The sequence below is a fragment of the Choloepus didactylus genome, chromosome 19 (assembly GCF_015220235.1).
Source record: "Choloepus didactylus isolate mChoDid1 chromosome 19, mChoDid1.pri, whole genome shotgun sequence".
NCBI classification, from domain to species: Eukaryota; Metazoa; Chordata; class Mammalia; order Pilosa; family Megalonychidae; genus Choloepus; species Choloepus didactylus.
In genome coordinates, this window is record NC_051325.1 from 5,206,858 (window position 1) to 5,213,180 (window position 6,323).

The window sequence follows — 6,323 nt, forward strand, 5'->3', positions numbered from 1 at the left end:
ATTTGCCATACATTTTCTTCTAAGTGTCTTATGGTCTTAGCACTAATGTTTTAGGTTTTTGATCCATTTTGAGTTAATTTTTTTGTGTAAGGTGTGATATAGGAGTCCTCTTTCATTCTTTTGGAAATGGCTATCCAGTTCTCCAAACACCATTTATTGAAGAGGCTACTCTGTCCCAGTTGCTTTTGCTTGACTGCTTTTTCATAGATTAATGGTCCATAAATGTGAGGGTCTACTCAGGTACACGGAATTCAGTTCCATTGGTTAGTTTATCCCTCCTTATGCCAGTACCATGCTGTTTTGACCACAGTAGCTTTGTAATGTTTTTCAAGGTCAGGTAGTGTGAGACCATCCAGTTTGTTCCTCTTTCTCAAGGTATTTTTGGGTATATTGGGCACTTTGTCTTTCCAAATAAATTTTGTTCTTAGATTTCCTATTGCTGCAAAGTAAGTTGTTGGGATTTTAACTGGTACTGCATTGAATCTATAAATCAATTTAGGTAGAATTGGCATCTTAACTATATTTATTCTCCCAATCCATGAACACAGTACATTCTTCCTGTTTTTTTAGATCCTGTTTGATTTATTTTAGCAATTTCTTTTAGTTTTCTCTATATAGGTCTTTTGTGGTCATGGCTGTTTATTACTAAATAATTGATCCTTTTGTTTGTATTGTAAATGAAGTTTTTTCTTGATTTCCTCCTCCTGTTGCTCATTATTTGTGTGTAGGAAAATTACTGATTTATTCATGTTGATCTTATAGCCTGCCACTTTACTGTATTCATTGATTAGCAATAATAGCTTTGCTATAGATTTTTCTGGATTTTCTACCTATAGAATTGTCATCTGCAAAGAGTGAAAGTTTTAATTCTTCCTCTCCAATATGTATGTATTTTATTTCTTTTTCTTGCCTAATTGCTCTAGCTAGAACTTCCAGCACAATGTTGAATAACCACGTGATATTGGGCATCTCTGTCTTGTTCCTGATCTTAGTGGTAAAGCTATCAGTTTTTTCCCCATTGAGTATGATGTTAGCTGTGGGTTTTTCATGTATGCATGGATCATATTGAGAAAGTGTCCTTATATTTCTATCCTTTGAAGTGCTTTCATCACGAGAGAATGTTGAATTTTTTGACAGCTTTTTTGACATTGATTGAGATGATCATGTGGTACTTTTACTTCGATTTATTCATGTGTATATTACATTTATTGATATTCTGTGTGTTGAACCAGCCTTGCATACCTGGAATAATTGCCAGCTGGTCCTATTCTGTAATTATTTTAATCTGATACTGGATTCAATTTGCCAGTATAGTGTTGAGGATTTTTGCATCTATGTTCATTAAATAGACTGGTCTATAATTTTCTTTTTTTGTAGTATCTTTGTCTGACTTGGTATAAGGGTGATGTTTGCTTCACAGATTGAGTTAGGTAGCTTTCCCTCCTCTTCAACTTTTTTGAAGAGTTTGAGCAGGATTGGTACTAATTATTTGTTAAAGGCTTCATAGAATTCATATGTAAAGCCATGTGGTCCTGGGCTTTTTTGGAGGGGTTCCTTTTTGATGATTGACTCAGTCTCTTGTGCTTGTTTTGTTGAGGCTTTCTATTTCTTCTTGAGCCATGTTGGTTTTTATGCCCTTCTAGGAAGTTGTGCATTTTGTCTAAGTTTTCTAGTTTATTAGCATATAGTTGCTCAGCTTCTCTTCTCATTATCTCCTTTACTTCTGCATGGTTAGTGGTAATGTTTTCTTTCCCATTTCTGATTTTATTTATTTGCATCCCCTCTCTCTTTTGTTTTTGTTAGCCTAGCTAGGTTCCATCAATTTTGTTGATTTTCTCAAAGAGCAAACTTCTGCTTTTTTTGATTCTCTCTATTGTTTTCCTGCTCTCAGTTTCATTTGTTTCTGCTCTAATCTTTGTTATTTCTTTCCTTCTCTTTTCTTTGGGGTTAGTTTGCTGTTCTTTCTCTAGTTCTTTAATGTGAACTGTTAATTCCATGTTTTTTTTCTCTCTTTTCTCTTTTAATATAGGCATTTAGGACAACAAATTTCCCTCTCAGCACAGCTTTTCCTGCATCCCATAAGGTTTTATGCGTAGTGTTTTAATGGTCATTTGTCCTTCATCCCCTGGTTTTATAAGAATGTGTCTTTAACTTCCATATGTTTGTGAATTTTATGACTTCTGCCTGTTATTTATTTCCAACTTCATACCATTATGATATGAGAAAGTGTTTTCTATAATACCAATGTTTTACATTTGTTGAGACATTTTGTGGCCCAACATGTGCTCTATCCTAGAGAGTGTTCCATGAGCACCTGAGAAAAATGTGTACCCTACTGTTGTGGGGTGTAGTGTTCTATAAATGTCTGGGTTGATTGTTTTCTGTTGTTGAGTTGTAGGGTCTTTCTATATATTCTGCATATTAAACCATTATCTAATATATGGTTTCCAAATCTTGTCTCCCATTGCATAGGCTGCCTTTTTACTTGGCTGACAAAAACCTTTTACACACAAGAGTCTGCAATTTTGAGGACATCCCATCTGTCTATTTCTTCATTTATTTGTCACCTTTTTGGGTGTAATGTCTAGGAAACAACCTCCTATAACAAGATCTTTAAGATATTGCCTATGGTGTCTTCTACAAATTTTATATTCTTAGCTCTGATATTTTAGTCTTTGATCCATTTTGAATTAATTTTTGTATAAGGTCTGAGATAGGAGTCCTCTTTCATTCTTTTGGAAATAGGTATCCAGTTCTCCAAACACCATTTATTAAAGAGGCTGCTTTGTCCCAGTTGCATTGGTTTGATCGCCCTGTGAAAGTACAATTGCCCATGGATGAGAGGGTCTATTTCTGAACACTCAATTAAATTCTGTTGGTCATTATATCTATCTTTATGTCAGTTCCACAAATTTTTGATGATTGTAGATATGTAATATGCTTTAAAGTTAGGTAGTGTGTAACCTCCCACATCATTCTTCACTGTCAAATTATTTTTGGATACTCAGGGCACCCTGACTTTCCAAATAAATTTGGTTATTGGTATTTATATTTCTGCAAAGTAAGTTGCTGGAATTTAATTGGTATTGCATTGAATCTATAAGTCAATTTAGTTACAATTGATATCTTAATTATTTTTAGTCTTCCAATCCATAAACACAGTATGTCCTTTCAATTATTTAGGTTCTGTTTGCTTGTTTTTTTAGCAATTTCCTGTAGTTTCCTGTGTATAGTTCTCCTGTGGCTTTGATAAAACATATTCCTAAATATTTGTTTTGGTTTCTACTGTAAATGGAATATCATTCTTAATTTCCTCCTCATATTGCTCATTATTAGTGTATATAATCACTGCTGATTTTTGAGTTTTCTTGTAACTCCACTTTGTTCTATTCATTTATTAACTCTAGTTGCTTTGCTGTAGATTTTATAGAATTTTCTACGTATAGGATCAAAGGATCTGCAAACTATGAAAATTTTACATTTTCCATTCAAATTTGGATGCTTTCTATTTCTTTTTCTTGCCTAATTGCTGTAGCCCAAATTTCCAGAAATATGTTGAATAACTGTGGTGAGAGTGGGCATCCTTATCTTGTTCCTAATCATACAGGGAAATCCTTTAGCCTTTCCCCATTAAGTATGATGTTAGCTGAGGGTTTTACATATTTTGCCTTTATCATTGAGTAATGTCCATTGTATCTGTATTTTTTGAAAGTTTTCATCATGAGAGAATGTTGAATTTTGTCAATTGCATTTTCTGTATCAATCAAGATGATCTTTTAGTTTTTCCAATATGATTCATTGATGTGGCATATTACACTAGTTTTCTTGTGTTGAACCAGTATATATATCTGGAATATTTTCCACTTGGCTGTGGTGTATAATTCTTTCAGTGGTTTGTTGCATTCTATTTGAAAGTATTTTGTTGAGGATTTTTGCATCTATTTTCATTAAAGAGTTTGTTCTATAATTTTCTATTCTTGTAGGATATTTCTCTTGCTTTGTTATTAAGGTGATGCCTTCATAGAATGAGTTAGGTAGCTTTCACTTCTCTTCACTCTTGCATTTGTTTGAAGACTTTGAGCAAGATTTCTACTAATTATTTCTTGATTGCTTGGTAGATTTCACATGTGAAGCCATCTGGTCCTGGACTTTTCTTTTTTGGGAGCACTTTTCTGACTGATTCAATCTCTTTACTTGTTATTGTTTTGTTGATTTCATCTATTTATTCTAGCATGAATGTTGGTTGCTAATGTTTTTCTAGGAATTTTTCCATTTAATCTAACTTGTATAGCTGTCTAGTGTGCCTCACATATTTTTTCTAATTGATTGTTTTGAATTTGAAATCTAATTTGTCTAATATTAGCATATAGTTACTCATAGTATCCTCTCATTATCTCCTTTATTTCTGCAGGGTCAGTGTCTATGTCCCCTTTTCCATTTCTGATTATATTTATTTGCATCCTGACTCTATTATTTTGTTGTTGATTTGAGCTTAAGTGATTTTACTTATTTTCCCAAAGAACCAATTTCTTGTTTTGTGATTCTATTTTTTGTGTTCTTGATTTCATGCCTTTCTGCTCTAATCTTTATTTCTTTCCTTCTGTTTGCTATAGTGTTAGTTTGCTGTTGTTTCTCTAGTTCCTCAACGTGAACAGTTAATCTTTGATTTTTGCTTTTTCTTCTTTATATTATACACATTTAAAGCAACAAGTTTCCCTCTTAACACCTCATTTGCTGTAATTCATTGTTTTTAATAAGTTGTGTCTTTATTTTCATTGGTGTCAAAATATTTACTAATTTCTCTTGTAATTTCTTTCTTGACCCATTGGTTGTTTCAGAGGGTATTGTTTAGCCTCCATATATTTTTGAATGTTCTGACCTTCTGCCTGTTCTTGATTTCCAAACTTCATTCCATTATGATCCAAGAAAGTGTTTTTATTATATGAATATTTTGTTAAATTACTGAGACTTGAATTGTGACCTAGCGTATGGTCTAATCTGGGGATTGTTCAATGAGCACTTGAGATAAGAATTGTACCCTGCTATTCTGGGGTTTTGTGTTCCATAAATGCCTGTTAAGCCTAGTTCAATGATTGTAGTATTCAACATCTCTGTTTTCATATTGATCCTCTGACTAGACGTTTTATCAATTGATGTGAGTGGTGTATTATTGAATCTCTATGATAGAGGTGTTAACTTTCCCTGCAGTGTTGTCCATGTGTGCCTCATGTATTTTGGGGCACTCTTCCTTGGTGCATAAATAGTTATGTCTCTATGTCTCTTATGTCTTCTTGATTAATTGCCCCTTTTATCAATATATAGTATCCTTCTTTGTCTCTTTTGTTTTACATTTGATATCTAATTTGTCAGATATTAATATAGGTATCCCCACTCTTTTCTGATTGTTGTTTGCATGAAATATCTTTTCCCAACCTTTCAATTTAAACTTATTATTGCCCTTGTGTCCAAAGTGAGTCTTCTGTAGACAGCAAATATTTGGGTCCTGTTTTTTCTTGTCCATTCTGTTAGCCTATACCTTTTTATTGTGGACTTTTATCCCCTCACACTGAATGTTTTATTCTAAGGACAGTACTTTCTTCTAATACTTTGTCTTTTTGATGTTATATGCCATACCTCATTTTTTTCTCTCTCTCCTTTTACCTTTCCTGATAGACTTCATTTCTACACTCTCTGTCTTGTCTTTCTTATAAGCCTGTAGAACAACCTTTAGTAGATCTTGTAGAGCAGGTCTCCTGTTCATATACTCTCAGCAACCATTTGAAAGTATTTTAACCTCTCCTTTCTTTGTGAAGAAATGTTTTGCTGGATATAGAATTCTTGGATAACAGTTTTTCTTTGTTAGTAACTTAAACATATCATGTCACTTCTTTCTGAACTCCATGATTTATGTTTAGGATTCCAAACATGGCTTCTGTTTTATGTGTTAGATTGCTTTTTTCTTGGTGCTTTCAGAATTACCTCTCTGTCTTTCTCATTTTACAACCAAATTAGTGCCTTAGAGTTGGTCTAATCAGATCTATTTTGTTTTGATTATACTGTACTTCTTGGATCTGTAATTTTATGTCTTTTATAAGAGATGAAAAATTTTCAGTGACTCTTTCCTCCATCACTGCTTCTGCCTCCTTTTCCAACTCTTACTTTAATGAGGCACCCATGAAATGTATATTCATGTGCTTCATGTTGTCATTCAATTTCCTGTGACCCTGGTCAAATTTTTCCATTCTTTCCCCATCTGTTCTTTTGCATATAGGATATAAAAAGTGGTCCTCTCTAGTTCATTAATCTTATCTTGTGTTCCTTAA